Genomic DNA, 19,066 nt, shown 5'->3' with positions numbered 1-19,066 from the left:
AGGGTTCTTGGGGTTGTGGTGCCTAGGACATGTGGGGATGGTTTTTGGGTTCATTTGGAACTTAATTTGATGTTTGGAAGCTTTTGGTTTGGGTTAGAAATGGTGGAATCGAAGGGAAAAGTTACTGGGCATTTTCAGGCTGGAGGTAGCGCTACAGCGCCCACAAGGGGGCGCTACAGCGCTACCTGAAGTGGCTCTGGGGCGGTTTGGTTCTGTCTTGAGCGCTGGGGCGCTAGGGGTGTAGCGCTACCATGTTTCTTCAGAACTCCATTTTGAGTGTTTTTAAGGGTTTTTGGCTCGGGGTTTCAATCCTTAAGGCCCAGGATCGAATCTACTCACCGTGTGGGTACATTTCAGGGTCCCGAGAGTGGGGTTTAGATCAAGACCCTATCTTTATTCATTCTCATTAATGTAGGTTATATTTGGTTATGATTAGGTGACCGCTAAAGGACTAAAAGATCGATCGTTCTCAAGGGTCGTTCAATTATTGTTCTTTGCTCGAACCAGAGGTAAGAAAACTGCACCCTGTGTATATGGGACATGCATGGTTATTCTTGATGCATTTGGATGTTTAAATGTGATGCATGTGGTGCACGAGAAACATGTGATTAGGACATGCTATGAATATTGAATATGAGATTGATCAGAGCTTGAGCCTCTATGTTTATGCATGATCCTAATTATGCTAGCAATTGTTAAGTAAGCATGTTGAATGCCCTGTATTTGGATATTTGACATATGATATATGTTTAGTAGCATTGCTTACTTGTGTATGGCACTGACTAGTCAGGGTCGGCACTGGTCACATATTACGGACCTAAGAGCCAAGAACGGCATAAGCGTCATGAACGCAGGGCCAATAAAAGATTAGATCTAATCGATATCAGCGTTGAATGACTCTGGGAGCATTGATGTTGGACCGACCCTAAGGTCGATGAAAATTATAAGCGCTTGACTAGTCTAGGACTAGTTACTCAAAGCCAGGGCCAAAGGCCTAGGTGACGGTTTGTCACATGGCTAAGGAGCGGAATCTCATGGTTGTGACTCTATGGTCACGCGATAGGTTATATTGGTGACTAATTCATCAAACACCTATCTTGTTTAAGCTAGTGAAATGGTCACTTATCTATAAAGCCCCGGTGACCCTATCGTCACATGGCTAATGGGAACGAAACCCACCTTAGTGACTATAACAACTGTCACTCTTTTATTTAGGGCTATAAGCCCGGTATGGTTACCAGAACCACCAGTGTTAAATCACTTATCTGATTGGGATTGACTTGATAGTCATCCACTCAGGAGGGCCGGATTCCTTATCCTGGATACCCATCATCACGTGAATTTGTTTGCCTGCATGATTAGGGCTATATTTGCTAAGCGTGTGCCTTATGATTTGATGACATGTTATTACTGTTCATGAGCATATTAAGTTTTCTTGCTGGGCTTCAACTCACAGGTGTTATGTGATGCAGGTAAAGGCAAAAGAAAGTTGGATCATCCTTGAGTTGGAGAGCTTAGGTGACGATGTGTACATATGCGGCTGCTCGACCGCCACGGCCGATGGTTGAAAGAGGAACTAGGGTTAAACCCTGTTTTGCCGCTTAGATCGGCCAGTTGTAAATATTTTCTTGTAATAGACTTTGAAATTATATTTTTTGAATCCCAATGTATACAGTAAACGTTATATCTTAACCAAAAATTTTAATCCCTAAACCCCTAATCATACTTAGTGTTGACGCCATTTTTCGTCAACTTAAAATGTAGAGCAATTAAACAATAGGAACTATGGCGCAAATGAATAATATGGTAGAACAACAAGAATTTTACGTGGTTCAGCAGTTAACTCTGCCTAGTCCATGAGTCTATTTTAGTAAGACTTAGAGTTTTCTGGAAATCCTTTAGAGATGAATTCTCTAGAGTTTATCTCAATATATCAAAAGATCGGTCCTCTACAAATGTTCATGAACTCTCTATTTATAGAGAGTTTTCAGAGTTCATTCCTACATATTTCGGGAAGGTACTTCTGCTTATTAATTAAAATAATGATATTAAATATTGTACCTCCTATATACAAGGAAACGTCCCCTGAAGACCAGGGGGCGAATAACAGACTTGTTAATATCCCTTTAATGTTGGGATGTTACAACAATAAATATATTTAAACGTATGGAACGCGTTACATCAGATGACTCATTAAATCTTTTGAGGTCAGCAACCAGCATCATGTCGGTCAAGGTTTTTAGATAAGTTACGAGCTAGCCGCCTTATTCCAAGACCAGCTCGAAGCAGATTGATACCATCAAGGCTGTTACATTTCGAGCTTGTACTCTTTAAGCTCGGACTAATTGATCCGAAGACACCCGACAACGGATATATCCTGGTGCTACATCCTTTCGATCTTAGAAATAATTTTGAGGTTAAATGTCTTTGAGGTTTCCACCTTGATTCGAGGGTTTAACATCTGGACCACGAACGTGCGTTTTATATATCTCGAGCTCACACTTGACAAGTCCAGCTTTCGAGGTCACAATCTCAGATCTCGAAATCTGGGTGTAACACTTAGTTACACGATTTTGGTCAAATGACTCGATTAGCGAGCTTAGCACTGTTTATAAGGCACACCGTAACGGTCCCTGGAGTTAGGGCATTACAGTATGCATAGGCGTAGGCTGAGACCAAGATTGAGCAGGTTTTCAGCATGTTATGGGACATGCTTAGTGTTTTATGGGGACACGTATTTATGGGAACACAAGCAGAATGATTCAGAGAACATATGCCGAAGGGAGATAGCGGATTGGGACAACTTCAGACCTCAAGGGTGAGGTAGAGTGCAGTCAAGTTGGTCAAGATTCAACATGACATCTAGAGTTAGGCAAGGTTGATTTGGGGGAAGATTTGAGGCACGATGCTAAGAGTCAGCATGAGCACGAGCCAGAAGGCAGTGTAGTGGTTTCGAATGATGTCAGATCATTGACCACATTGTAGAAGCTCAGAGGAGCAGTTATGCTTATGGTCAGAAGTGGCCATTTTGCATCAAGCCATGGGTATGCAGTAAGGCCGGAGGGCCAAAAGTCTGAGAGACTACTTCGCGAAGTCTATGTGCAAGAGTGCACTAGATACTGCATAAAGGCTACGGTTGGCACGAATGTCACATTAAGGAGAGACTTGCCTTCAATGGAAGGATGTTTCGTAGGTGCTGTTGGGAATGGTTGGTTTGCGAACCTCACCTTGAGGGGTGCACCTTAATTTCATCATTGTCAATAGGAGTAGGCATTGGACAATTGGCGGGAAAGCAACAATCAAATGATGTGTTGGCTTTGGGGTTAGTGTTTCAAGGGCTGCTTGGTCAGTGGAGTTCATGTGTGCAAGGAGTATTCGAGTGCAAAGGCACTACTTCATGGGAGAATTCTGAATAGCGATGGTGGAATGGGGTCTTTGATAGATTCCAAGCATGGGTGTGGAAGATCATCACCAAGTGGGTGGTTCTACAGTGGTAGAGGGACTAGTGCAGACTCAAGATTTCAGAAGGATCATGAAGTAAGCTTAGGAGTCGAGGCAGGAAGATTAGCCAGCGGTCTGTCAATGAGGGATCGACAATTGAAGTGGGGGGAGAGTGTAACATGCTGCCCTTGAGGGCATGTTACAAGCTAGGATGGTGCTCGGTCAGATGCGCGCGCGAGGGTACAGGCTGGTGAGCATGCTGATGCTTAGTTTGTATGGCAGAGGCATTTTTCGTAAATATCTTCAATATTGCCCAGAAATGGACAAGACTTGGTCGGTTCCATATTGAAGGGTCAATGAACACAATGGTGCAATTGAATTTGGGAGATTCGGAGAATTGGCAAGCAGAGAGCCAAATATGTCTCCCAAGCAAAACTCATATATATGCCTCGTAGAAGGCTAAAAGCTCAGAAGGCTCTTTGCGGGGGGAGCATCTAGTGTCAGCTCTCCACCACCCCCTGGCACAAGTGCGTCAAGTGAGCTACTACTAGTTTGGAGGACTAGTGGATGGGCATTGAGGACCACGAGGGAACTCATATGTCTCCATGAGTAGGAGTACTCATGGACATTACCGGGCCACCCCGGTAGTGCGTCGAAGTGTGCTGCCAAAGGTTTAGGGGTACGGTTCCCTTGTCTTGTCGGGATGCCACTTGCATGGAACGTGGCCCAAACCTTCGAGAGACATTGTTTTGCATCATGGCCACGAGTCTCGACACGAGATGGCACTGGAAGTCATTCCTAGGACTTGCTAGCATACAGGCATTGATGAGTGCGCAATGCTTAAGTAGGACAGAGGTCCAGTGTGTGCTACTAGTCTGGCAACTGGTCTCAAGGGCCTGCCAACATGCGTGAAGGCATGGTGCCTTGAGTATTGGACCATGGACGTATGGGAGTCCTTGGTCTGTGATGTGAGCTATTCGGATAGTGTCGAATAGGGCATGATGAGAGGTGTTGGCACGTCAGCTTGGTGTTGGCTCTTGGGCACACATGCTAAATTGGCTTGCGAATGTTTGGGTGAGCATCAGTGTTGGGATTTTCCTTGCCATAGTGATAACCTATGGACAATGTGAGTATCTTGGCTAGATAGCCTTGATGCATGGTTGCACTCATAGATGCTTGAGAGCATGACTCAGTGAGAGTTGTTCGAGAGAAGGAAGTGTGCAGAGGCACACGGTCGCGCGAAAAATGTGCCTATTGTTATTCGAATGGTTAGAAGGTTGACCTTGGCTCAGAGGAGTCAAGGTGCCGCATGGGCATTTCCGCTGTCAAAATGTCAGCCCGTGACACCAAGCCTCGCAGTGACTTGCTTGTTGGTCACTCATTATGGTTTAACAGAACCTCAAAGTGATATTCACTCATCTATTCAGAGCTATAAGCTCTGTATGATCATTTTGATCATCATTTGCATGGCTTTGGGTGCTGAGCCCCATGGTGACTTGCTTGTCAGTCACTCATTATGGTTTACCAGAACCTCCAGTGTTAAATTACTCATCTGATTAGGATTGACTTGATAGTCATCCAATCAGGAGGGCAGTATTTCTTATCCTTGATTCCCTAGCATTATCTGAATGTATTTGCATGCTTGAATAGAGCTATATTTGCTAGGCATGCCAGATATGATTTGATGTCATGATATGACTGTTCATGAGCATATTGAGTTTTCTTGCTGGGCTTCGCCTCACGGGTGCTATGTGGTGCAGGTAAAGGAAAAAGAGAGCTGGACCATCCTTGAGTTTGAGAGCTTAGGTGACGATGTGTACATATGCAGTTGCTCAACCGCCACGGTCGAGGGTTGAAAGAGGAACTAGGGTTAAACCCTGTTTTGCTGCTTAGATTAGCTGGTTGTAAATATTTTGTTGTAATAAACCTTTAAATTATATTTTTTGGATCCTAATGTATACAGTAAACGTTCTAGTGAAACGTTATATCTTAACCAAAAATTTTAATCCCTAAACCGCTAATCATACTTAGTTACACGATTATGGCCAAATGACTCAGTTAGTAAGTTTAGCACTGTTTAAAATGCGCACCGTAGCGGTCCCTGGAGTTTAGGGCGTTACAATTTGGTATCAAAGCGAGCCAAGGTTTATGGTTCCCGAACAAGCTACGCATGTACATTCGTCACTGAAGATAGCTTCACTCAGGGAATGGTAACTATTTCTGTAGGTACGTGCTTAAGTGCTTAAATAGAATGTAAATGCTTTACTTGCACATTGTATTAGGGAGCATGAGATTCTGATAGAGCCTGACTCTTGACTATATGATTATATGCTCCGTGAATATATATGTGAATGTGATCATATAATTACCTGCTCCATGAACATATATAATTGTGATATTTGCATGCTAGAGTTGGAGGCATGGTGTGAATGTTGGAAGAGCAGGGATTATGATTGATGTATGAATGTCATGGGCATGTTTATAGCACTGCAGTGATTTATGAATGTGGTGTGGTATGATTGATTCCGTGGGGAAAGCTCTTGATATGCTCATCATGATTAATGGGTCAAGTTATTGGCTGCATATTTAATCAGCAGGTTTATATCCAAGGCAGATAATGAGGCCTGGTGGTGGTTATACTGAGACTGGGAGTTTCAGCCAGGGGTCAAGTTCTTCATTTGCCCCTCAGAATTTCCAAAAAATGCTTACAGATTTGTAATCGATATTGCAGAGGCATGAGGAAGAGATTAGGTGTTTGAAGCAACAGCGGAACCTGTCGGGAAACACCTCTTCCTTTGTTATGCCAAGAGTGGCACCAACTTTGTCTCAGCTTAAGGTTGAAAGTAGATGGGAATTTCTCTGTGGAAGATTCCAGGAGTATTACCCTCCAGTCTTTGAGGGAGGCCTAGATCCATTCAGATCTAAGCAATGAATGGGCATGATCAGTGCTACATATGTATTGCGGAATGATGCCCAGACATGGTGGGAAGTAGTATCCCAGACACGAGACACAACTGTGATGGATTGGAAAGAATTTAGGCAGCTGTTCAATGAAAAATACTATTGTGATGCAGCCAAGACTGCTAAGATGAATGAGTTTCTGAATCTCATTCAGGGAAAGGCATCAGTAACCGAGTATGTTAACAAGTTTGATGGGTTGGCCAATTTTGCTTTTGATATGGTACCCACAGATGTGGCTCAGAAAGAAAGGTTTATCTAAGGATTGAATTCCAAGATATGGGTGCAAAGCCCCGTAGTGACTACCCATCAGTCACTCATCTGTTTAAGCTAGTGACTTACTCATCAGTCACTCAGTATGGGTTACCATAACCTCAAGTATTAAATGACTCATCTGATTAGAGCCATTGCAGGAAAGCCCAGGTGACAGTTCCGTCACGTGGTTATGGGTGCCGAGCCCCATAGTGACTTACTTGTCGGTCACTCATTATGGTTTAATAGAACCTTAAAGTGATATTCACTCATCTGTTCAGGGCTATAAACTCTGTATGATCATTCTAATCATCATTTGCGTGGCTTTGGGTGCTGAGCCCGTGGTGACTTGCTTGTCAGTTACTCATTATGGTTTACCAAAACCTCTAGTGTTAAATCACTCATCTGATTAGGATTGACTTGATAGTCATCCAATCAAGAGGGCAAGATTTCTTATCCTCGATTCCCCAGCATTATCTGAATGTATTTGCATGCTTGAATAGAGCTATATTTGCTAGGCATGCCAGATATGATTTGATGTCATGATATGACTGTTCATGAGCATATTGAATTTTCTTGCTAGGCTTCGCCTCACGGGTGCTATGTAAAGGAAAAAGAGAGCTGGACCATCCTTGAGTTTGAGAGCTTAGGTGACGATGTGTACATATGCGGCTGCTCGACTGCCACGGTCGAGGGTTGAAAGAGGAACTAGGGTTAAACCCTGTTTTGCCGCTTAGATCGGTTGGTTGTAAATATTTGTTGTAATAAACCTTTAAATTATATTATTGGGATCCAAATGTATACAGTAAATATTCTAGTGAAATGTTATATCTTAACCGAAATTTTTAATCCCTAAACCGCTCATCATACTTAGTTACACTATTATGGCCAAATGACTCGGTTAGCGAGTTTAGTACTGTTTAAAATGCGCACCGTAACGGTCACTGGAGTTTAGGGAGTTACAGTCAGCTTCACTATATCCTTCTATCAAAGTACAGTTTAGTTTCTTAGTGAACTTAAGTCTCACTTCAGTTGATCCAAGTAGATATCTAAACACCCACTTCATAGCCTCCCAATGCTCTTTCCCAAGGTTTGCCATGTATTTTCTTAAGACACTTATAGCATAGGCTAAATCTGGTATTGTACACACCATAAGATGCATTATAGATCCAACTGCATTAGAGTAGGGTACCTTGTCCATTTCTTCATTTTCTAACTGAGTCTTAGGGCATTGTTCCTTGCTTAGGTAGTACTGGTTTGTCATAGGTTGCCTCGTTGTCTTAGCATTCTTCATGAAAAACTTTCCAATGATTCTTCTCACATAGTCTCCCTGAGATAAAGTAAGCACTCCTTTGCCTCTGTCCCTGTGAATACCTATGCCTAGGATCTTAGTTGCCAATCCCAAGTCTTTCATTTCAAACTCTAGTTTTAGCCAGCCCTTCATTAGGTCTACTGTAGTTCTCTCCTTGCTTATTATAAGCATATCATCCACATAAAGCAGTAAGTAGATCACATCTTTCATCTGAGATCCCTTATAATATAGGCATGTGTCATAGTAGCTCTTAGAAAACCCTTTCTTATTCATGAAAGCATCAAACCTTTTATTCCATTGCCTTGGTGACTGTTTTAAACCATATAGGGATTTGATTAGCTTGCAAACCATGTGTTCCTTTCCTTTAACCTCATATCCTTTTGGTTGTTCCATATAGATATCCTATTCTAGTTCCCCATGTAGAAAAGTTGTGGTAACATCCATCTGATCAACCTCTAGATCATATTGTGTAACAATAGAGAGCATGATTCGTATAGTCTTATACTTAACCACTGGTGAGAAAATGTCGATAAAATCAATCCCCTCCTTTTGTGTAAAACCTTTTGCAACCAGTCTAGCTTTGAATTTATAGGTTCTTCCTTGTTTCTGCCCTCTCTTGTACAATTATTTGCATGACACCACATTCTTGCCCTTAGGCTATTTACCAACTTCCAGGTTCTGTTCGTGATTAGTGAGTCCATCTCTTCATTCATAGCTTTGACTCAATGTTTAGAATCCTTGTCTATCATAGCTTCCTCATAGGTGGTAGGTTCAGTTCTGTCCAGTCCCATAGCACTCACAAATGCATAAGCCAACACTTCTTCACACGAATTAAAATTGAATTTCTGAGTAGGTTTAAGGATTCTTCTTGTTCTGTCTCTAGTAAGCTGATAATCTATCAATGTTTCAGCTGGTTCTTATTCTTCTAGAGTAGGTTCCACCTGACCTGTATTATCATCTTGAATCTGTTCTTATTTGGTCTGGTTCATTTTGATAAGGCTCTGCTTGCGTTGAATCTGGTTATGCTTGTGTTGTTATGTGTTGGTTTATTATTGCATGATAATCTATTATGGTACCTGCATGATTAGTGTTTAAACTTGCATCTGCACTAGAAATAGGATTAGTAATGTGTAATAACCCACTACTCTAGACTTTTGGACCATTAACGAAACTATACATACAAATCCTTAATAAAACTTACATTTTGCGAAAATACCATAACTTTATTAGAAAAACTTGTAGAAATAAGAGTTACTTACATAAAATATCAAGAAGGATATGGGATCCCATTGTCTTAAAAACAAAACATAATTTAAAATAAAAGGAGTTACATAATAAGTGCGGAAAAATACATGTAAAACCATAGAACAAGACTACATCCTCGAAAAATCGAACTCTCGACTCCTTGACTCCATTCACCACCGATATACATTCCCCAAGCATCCACGAATCTTACCGCCACTATAGCTATTTTCCTGCACATATAAACAAAAAGGAATGAGCCTAATGCCCAGCAAGGAAAATCTACCACATAGTTCATATACATAAATTTCATAAGAAACATAAAAACTTAACATAACACTTATATCATACACATACTATAATGGCCATTATTACTTGGGGTCCCATAGACTAATCAAGTCATATGCCCATTAGATTAGTGGGGTCCTACTATCTAAGTAGGTCATAGGCCCATAATCTATTTGGGGCTTGTTAGTCAAATGGGTCATATGCCCAAGCCTACAAACAAACATATTTCATAACATATTTTATAACATAAGCATATAACATATAGATTCTATCCTATTTTCCTTACCAAATTTACCTGGATGTGAGGACAGAGTTGGGACTTTTGGAACACTCCTAAGACCATATATAACAGGGTGAGTAGATTTGAAGAAAAAGTAATGAAAGGAATGGAAGGACTAAACCTTTGAGAAACATACTTACCAAAACCTTTTTGCTCAAGAACTTAGATTTCCTAACCAAAATAAAAAATTAAGGTTAGAGGCTGAGTAGAAGACTATGAGAACTTGAAAGAAAAGTACAGAATTGAACTAGAGTTTTGGGTTACCTTGAAGACTTGTAAGACCAATCTACACCTCAAACCGAAATACTATAAAACTTTACTTCCCCAAGTGTTTGATAAGCTTATTATGATCAAGCTTATGATTCCCCAACCCAGGTGTTTACACTCTCACACTCACCTAGCACTTGCAGCCTCTGAACTTAGAGCAAAAGATGAATAATGGCTGGGTACTAGGTCCTATTTATAGAGTTTAGGAATGAAAGGATCTTAATTTCACTTGAATAAAAATAATGGCTTTTTAGGTGAAAATAATTTGAATAATCATTCAGCAGAGGCTGAAGACTCGTTCAAAAAGGTGCTGGACTTATCAAGAGGTTGAATGGCTGAATGGAAAAAGAATTCAAAAACTTTCAAAATAATCTGAGAGGGGCGATATATCGCCCCCTGTAGGCAATATATCGCCTGGGCCAGTATGCACGAGGCTGTCATGCATCGTTTCGTGTTTTCCATATCTACGTGCTGCGATATATCGCCCCCTATAGCTGCGATGTATCGGCACACGCTGATTATTTAAACACGAAATTACACATTTTTAGCTAAGTTTGAATGGAGTAAACAGCCTTGACTAAGCCCTTAAACGTATTCAAAGCTGCTGACTAACCTTAGAGCATTCAAACTTTACCTTTATTAAATTTAATCCTCAAAATACTTAATCCTTAATCACCCATTCATAACATGTGCTTAAAATCCTATTGGTTGTTGTCTAAACCTTATAGTATAATAAATATTATCCTTAATATCAGTCATATTAATCAAACCTTAGGTTAAAATTAATATTCTTAAATTATAGGTTAAACTTAGAAAATCTACAAGTACTACTATGAGTGTCCAAATAATTCCCGGTCTGAACCAAAAATCCACAATCATAAAGATAATACTATAAATACTATAATACTACTATCTAACTAGCTAAGTAAAGTTCTTGGACTCTACATAATGCATGGAAAAACATCTTCATTAAAAACAACATCCCTACTTAGTATAGTTTTAAGACCAGATTTCTCCTTAACCCACAATCTGTATCCCTTAGTGCCTTCTAGGTAGCCTAAGAAAACACACTTTAGGGCTCTAGGTTCTAACTTACCTACACTTTGGTGTGCATAGGCTGCACAACCAAATACCCTTAAGTTTGATAGATCAGGTGGTTTTCCTGTCCAAACTTCCTTAGGTGTTTTGCATTCAATAGCACTAGATGGGCACCTATTGAATAGGTAAGCAGCAGTTAGAATAGCCTCTCCCCAAAAACCTTTAGCTAGACTTTATTGTAACATTAAGCATCTAACTTTATTCATTAATGTTCAATTCATCCTCTCAGCAACACCATTTTGCTGAGGGGTTAACCGAACTGTTATGTGCCTTTGAATCCAAGCTTCCCTACAATATTGATCAAACTGATCATTGCAATATTCTAGCCCATTATCAGTTCTTAGGGTCTTGACTCTATGATTAGTAAGGTTTTCCATCAATGTTTTCCACTGGACAAATTTCTGAAAAGCTTCATTTTTATGCTTAAGTAGAAACACCCAAACTTTCCTAGAATAGTCATCTATTATAGACATATAATAACAACACCCCCCATGAGTATAAGTCTTTTCAGGACCCCACAAATTCGAGTGTATGTATTCTAGGATTTTTTTAGTTTTGTGTGCCCCTATCTTGAACCTAAGCCGATGATGCTTACCAAGTATACAAGATTCGCAGAAGTCCACCTTGCTCACTCTGTCCTTGCCAAACAGGTTCTGTTCACTTAGGATTTGTAGTCCCTTTTCACTAATGTGCCCCAATCTTCTATGCCATAAAACAACTTTTTGATCTTCAGTTGCTTGTGCCATGGTATTGTTGCATTAAGTCACTAGTTGTCCTTGCAGGTAGTATAAGCCTTCATGTTTATGCCCCTTTATTATAGTCATGGCTCCTTTACTCAGTTTTATTGTACCTGCCTCAATTTTACTTACAATACCCATGTCATCTAGAACACTAATTGAAATAAGATTTCTAGCAAGATTAGGAACAAACCTGACACCTTTTAGTGATCTTACAGCCTCATCAAACATTTTAAAACTTACTGTACCATATCCTTCTATTTGACATGATAGGTTGTTTCCCAAAATGACTTTCCCTCCTGTTGATTCTCTGAAATCAGTAAAAAATTGTTTTGTGTTAGTCATGTGAAAAGTACAACCTGAATCTAGTATCCAATCGTCTTTGAATGTTGTAGCTGAGACATAGACTTCTCCACTATCATAACCACTGCTTATATTAACCTGCTCTGATTTATTTTTGAATGAATGGTAGTCTGATTTATTTGTTTATAATTATCATCCTTCTGCTTTGAATTTATTCTTCCTTGTCCAGAGATAGCAATCCCTTTTAAAGTGTCCTGGTTTTCCGCAATGGTAGCACCATTTATGGTCATTAGGTCCTCTAGAACTTGATTTGCCTCTGTTGTTACTGGGCCCCCTAGAGTGTCCTCGGTGTTGACTTCTGCCCCGATTATGATGAGATTTCTTATGCTGAGGCTTGCCTTGATGACCCAATTTTTTCAGTTTTCATTTCAAGATCTTTAGACTTGAGAGCTGAGATTACTTCTTCAAGAGTGATCTCAGTTCTACCATATTTAATAGTTGTTTTAACCTCCCTATAGGAATCTGGAAGTGAGTTGAGTATGATGATGGCCTGGTTCTCATCACTTAGGGATTCATTCTCACCCGAGTTTGCTAACTCAATGTGCATCCTTAGGAGCTCGTCAAGATTCTGCTCAAGAGTCTGAGAGCGACTCATCTTGTATCCAAATATCCTTTCCTTCAAGAAAATCTTATTTGTCAAAGATTTTTGTTGAAACTGTTCTTCAAGCTTTTTCCATATTTTGGCCAGGGTCTCTTCTTTGTCTACTAATCTGATTATAGCATCGGATAGGTTGAAGATGATTATTCCAGTGGTTGTTTCCAAGTATTCCTCCTGTTGAATCTTGGAGGTATTTTTAGGCCACTCTATTGGATCTTCAAGAACTCTTAGTAGTTTTTGTTGTGCCAATAGAGATCTTATTTTCCTTCTCCAACTCCTGTAATCACCAGAACCATCAAACTTATCAATGTCAATCTTAATATTACTCATGTTAGAAAAATATGAAATTAAACTAGTTAAAGAATCAGAATTTTCACCTGGATCGGTCAGTGGAATATCCACAAAGTCTCCTGTATTCAATACACCCTCTGGAGGATCAACTTCCTCCAGTCTTTCTTGTCTTCTTAGTAACTCTTGTGAACTGAATATTCTTGCCGAACCTGGCTCTGATACAACTGTAGGATTTTACCAAACTGTCCTACACCAGTTCACTAATAGAGTTAGTCAACCAATGTCAAAATAGACCTTTCTTACCAATACATGTGTGATTCACAAAGAACCACATGTCTACACAAATTTTAGACAAAATACCCTAAACAAAAGCTAACAAAATTATCTATGTTGCAAAAGATGAGCTGCCTTCGAAAACTTCTCTGCAAACAAAGCTTCGTTAGGGCAAAACTAGAAAAATGAGATTTGAGAGATGTAACCACACATAAATGCAATAGAAAAGTAAGAGAGTAAACAAAACACAGAGATTATCGAGGTTCACCCCAAAAATGGACTACTTCCTCATCGAGCTCGTCTCAGGGATGTAGCTCAGCCTTTTCATTCAACAGTCAATATATCTAGTACAACAAAAGGAGGTTCCAAGTCACAGAACACTGACTGGTAAGCCTCAAAATCTATCTTGCTGTCTGTTTTGTTCACTCTTATCTTAACTTTCTTATTAACACTATCTCTCTCTTTTTCTTTCTGTACAAAATCCTCACGAGAAAAACAAACTCTCTGACTATCAACAATTGGGGATTCTTGGAGCTGACTTCCAGATCTTGGAAAAAGGGCTCTCTACTCTATTTGATAAGCTTATTCTTTTTCTTTTATATATGTAGATCTATCGAGTGTTGTAATCTGTTGAAACTATATTTTGTTGAGATTTGGTAGAGGGTTGTTACTGCTAGGCATGTCTGTTATGATTTTGTAACATGTTATTACTGTTCATGAGCATATTGATTTTCTTGCTGGGCTTCAGCTCACGGGTGCTATGTGGTGCAGGTAATGACAAAAGAAAGCTGGATCATCCTTGAGTTGGAGAGCTTAGGTGACGATGTGTACATATGCGGTTGCTCGACCGCCACGAACAAGGGTTTAAAGAAGAACTAGGGTTAAATCCTATTTCGCCGCTTAGGTCGGCCGGTTGTAAATCTTTTGTTGTAATTAACCTTTAAATTATATTTTTGGGATCCCAATGTATATGGTAAACGTTTTAGTGAAACGTTGTATCCTTAACAAAAAAATTTAAATCCTAAACCGCTAATCATACTTAGTTACACAATTATGGCCAAATGACTCGATTAGCGAGTTTAGCACTGTTTAAAATGCACACCGTAACGGTCCCTGGAGTTTAGGGCGTTACACCCCGAGTCTGAGGATATGTCTACAAACTTGACCCCCGGAGGAACACTAGACGACCCATCACATGCCATAAAGATGACTATTGTTGGTAATATGGGTGCAAGTGTATGTGGAAAGGGTACTACAAAACACAAAGGAATAAGCTCAAAACCTCTAGACACAAGTGCTTGAAACAACCACTTACGGGGTACAAGGGATGGTATATGTGCAAGTAGGTGCATATATGTGAATTAGCTCACGAGGAGCTCCGACTAAGACAACCCACCCAAGTAACACTAATTTAAACCCATTAAGCATAAGAAAGGATGAAGTGTACCTTGAGCAGGTAAAATCGCGCACCGTCGCAGCTGAGGAAATACCAAGGATCGAAAGTACACACCTGCAAAAAGAAAGGAGAAATGTGTTTTAGTCTCCTAGCACATATATAGACATTTACATATAAAAAAATAAGGAGGAAAGAAAGACAAAGTGCCCTTGTGAGGGATGGAACCACTTACCTCTTGAAGGATTTGAAGACACAAGTACCAGCAAGCAAAGAAAAGAAAGTGTAGTAATTTTGTTTATGAAGAAGACCTATTTATCAGAAGCTCAAACTCATCCTAGCCGTTGAATCCAATGATTGATCTATGGTAAAAAATGAAACCAAACACCTACATTGGGATCCACGAAGCCAAATGATAGGCTCACATTTACCCTCAAGGAATAATGAGGATCACCACCCCAAAGTGTGTTACTCAAGTGGTTTGAAGGCACCATACCAAGAAGTCTACCGGAGCGCCTAAAGGCCCTCCCATAGACTGGGGGCAAGTGTGGATGCCAAAATTCTAGTTGCATGAGGCTCCCGCCTTGTGCCCTTCAAACAATAGGCTTGGGATGGAAACGAAGAAGCTCGACCTTGCATCTTACGCTAAAATCCCCACGATAGCACCAAGCGAGGCATGGTCTCAAGCCACGGGCCCTTGCCTCGCCTCAATGCCTCGCGCGCGCATTAGGCCTTCGTCTCACGCCAAGGGCCTCGCCTCAACACCTCGTGCGCGCATCAGGCCTTCGTCTCGCGCAAAGGCCCCGTGCACGCATCAGGCCACCGTCTCGCGCCATGACCTCACACCAATGGCCTCGCACGTGCACCAGGATACGCCTCGCATACGGAGCCTCGCCTCACGCTGAGCGTCTCACGAGGCCACATCACACACCCCATCTCGCACCTTGCAGGTCTCGCGAGGCACAACCTCACCTACGGAGCCTTGCCTCACACTATGTGTCTCACGAGGACACCCTGTGTGCCCCGTCTCATATCATGCAGGTCTCGCGAGGCACATGCCTCGCCTGCGAAGCATCGTATCTCGCACCAAAGGTGTCGCGAGGTCAGCCCTCGCATGTGGAGTCACATCTCGCGCCGAAGGTCTCGCGAGGTGCACGCCTCGCCTACAATGTCGTACCTAGCGCCAAGGATATCATGCCTAAGGCATGAAAGGCCCCTTACATCTCATTTTCATAGGCCCATCACGCGAGGTCCTTGCCTCTCAGGCATATTGGGACTGTGTCATCCATGATAACGTATAGGATTCAATACTTGAAGAATAAGGTACCTTGTGCGGGTGAAAGCCCATGTATGACTCGAGGAGCTCGTATAGGTACGAAATGTACCTACAAACCAAGAGGAACTAGAGTACGAACACGATATCCATGCCAAACAAGTAATGGCAGTACAAGAATGGTTCATAGCAAGTACTCCCCTAGCACGCCTATGAGGTTCGTACCCAACAAGTAGTTGAGGTACAACATGGTACCAAGTCTGGAGTACTTTTGCAGACTGCTGGCGTGTACTGGAGCCGACCACCACGCTCCTAGCACCACTACCATCTGTAGACTGCATATGCAGAATCATGTCCCCAGGGACCACTAGGTACAGTGAGCCAATAGCGCTCTACTATAAATGTGACCTCCCTTCACCTGAGAAAGGGGGGGAAGAATTTTGTAACTAGTTATTGCTAATGAAAATAGACATTCAAGATTTTCTCCATTTTTCATTCTAGAATTCCATCATTTACAATTGATGTTCTTGAAATGGTAAGGAAGTTTGCCTAAAGTTTAGTGAGTTTAAAGTTCACTTCTTTTACAACTCCAAAAGTTATTTATCTAACTTAGTTGACGAGTTCTCACCGTCAACATTAATTATTACAATAAATGGGCAAATCGTGCCTGTGCATAATTAATAAAGCTAACTTTGGCTGGTCGGTGGTAGGGGCAATTTGTGCCTGTACCAGCCAGTCAACGATCACTTAAAAATAATATTTATTGGTAGTATTTCCTTAGGTGTTCCCCATTCCAGTAACGGGGGACAGATACTAACTAGAGATCTTGGTCATATTGTGCTAGCATATACGTGCCGGGCGATACTATCTCCATAACCTGGTAAGGGCCTTCCCTTCTTGGCCCTAGAACTCATGTTGAGGTATCTCGAGTTTCTGGGAATAATCATTGCAGGACTAGATCCCCCACATCAAACTTTCATTCCTTAACTCTAGAATTGAAGTATCGAGCAAATTTTTGATAATGGGTAGCTAGGCGTATGTTGGAACTTTCACATCTTTCTTCAATACGGTCTAAGGACTCGGCCAGCAGTTGGTAGTTACAATCTTGGTCGTATGCTGTACGCCGGTGAGATGGTGGAGCCACCTCAACTGTCAGCATTGCTTCATACCCATACGTGAGTGCAAAGGGGGTATCCCCAGTAGTTGTTCGCTTAGTAGTCTTGTACGACTAGAGTACCTCGGGCAATCTCTCAGGCTAGTTTCGTTTAGCCCCTTCTAGATGTTTCTTCAGAGTGTCTTTGAGAGTTTTGTTAACTGCTTCTACTTGCCCGTTTGCTTGAGGGTGCAAGACTGCTGAGAAGCTTTTCATGATGCCGTGTCTGGCACAAAAATCAATAAATAAATGGCTATCAAACTGCGTGCCATTTCCAGACACTATTTTCTGGGGTAGACCAAACCTACAAATTATATCTTTCACCATAAAGTCCAATACTTTTTTGGAAGTGATAGTTGCTAGTGGCTCGGCCTCTGCCCACTTGGTGAAAAAATCCACCGTTATTGTTGCATACTGTACTCCCCCCTTCCTTTTGGCAACCGACCAATAAGGTCAATTCCCCAAATGGAAAAGGGTCATGGACTTTGCATTTGAGTAAGTTCGTTTTGGGGCTACCCCAGGGATTTTGGTAAACCTCTGACACTTGTCGTACTTTCTAACATATGCCATGGAATCCTCGTTCATAGTTGCCCAGAAATAGCCTTACCTCAAGATTTTCTTAGATAAACTTTGCCCCTACATGGTTCCCACAGAAACCCTCATGTACCTCCTCCAACAACTGTCTTGATTTTGTTTGGTTGACACACCTGAGCAATTGCATGGAAAACCCCCTTTCTGTACATAACCCCATCCAGGATTAGGTACCAAGAAACTCTCCTTATCAGTTTCATGGATGCATTGCGACTACTGGGTAGAATTCCGTGTTCCAAATAAGTCACAATCGGGGTCATCCATGATGGAGTGTTGTCTATTAGAAGAACTGGTTCTGGCAAGTTGATACTAGGTTCAGCCAGGTATTTAATGGGAAGCATGTTGGCCTTGTCCATCACAATACTGCTGGCCAGCCTGGCCAGTTCATCTGCTGTGGCGTTATGTTCACTTGGTATCTGTTGGATGGTGTATTTCTTGAGCTGGGTAGGTAGATATTTGATCTTACTAAGATAGACCATCATTGTTTCTCCTCGAGCAGTGTACTCACCAAATACCTATTTGACAACAAGTTGCGAATCACTGTATATGTCCAAGAATTCAGCCTTCACTTCTTTTGCTAACCTCAGCCCCACGATTAATGTTTCATACTCTACTTCATTATTAGATGCTTTAAACCTAAAATGGAGTGTATAATGGATGTGTTGCCCTTCAGGTGCGATGAGGGAAAGACCGTCCCAGACAATTGGTCGGTAGACGTGCCATCAACGTGTAGCTTCCAAACTTGGGGTTCTTCTTTAGAATGAACTGAGTTGGACTCTGGATGCTCGGTGTTCTGCACATCACCTATACCAGGTGGCGATCTAGCCTCTGATGGCCACTCAACTATTTCCTCCAGGACTGCACTGACAACATGTTGAGTTACTGCTAGGTATATGCACAATTTTTCGCCTTCTAGAGGTTTTGAAATGATCGGGGGTTGTGCCAGCTGCTACTTTAGAGCTTGGAAGGCTTTTTCACACTCCTTGGTCCATTCAAATTTCTTTATACTCTGAGGATATTAAAAAATAGAATACACCAATCAGTGGATTTGGACACGAATCTCCTTAGTGCTGTTATGCGTCCTATTAGGCTTTGCACGTCCTTGATCTTGGCTAGTGAGGGCATGTCCAACAATGCCTTTATCTTCTCGGAGTTTGCTTCAATTCCCTTGGAGTTCACTATGAATCCCAAGAATTTTCCTGACCCCACACCAAAGGAAAATTTTAGGGGGTTCAACTTCATTCTATACTGCCTCA

This window comes from Humulus lupulus, chromosome 5 (assembly GCF_963169125.1).
Source record: "Humulus lupulus chromosome 5, drHumLupu1.1, whole genome shotgun sequence".
NCBI lineage: Eukaryota > Viridiplantae > Streptophyta > Magnoliopsida > Rosales > Cannabaceae > Humulus > Humulus lupulus.
Note: the sequence above shows the minus strand (reverse complement) of the source record.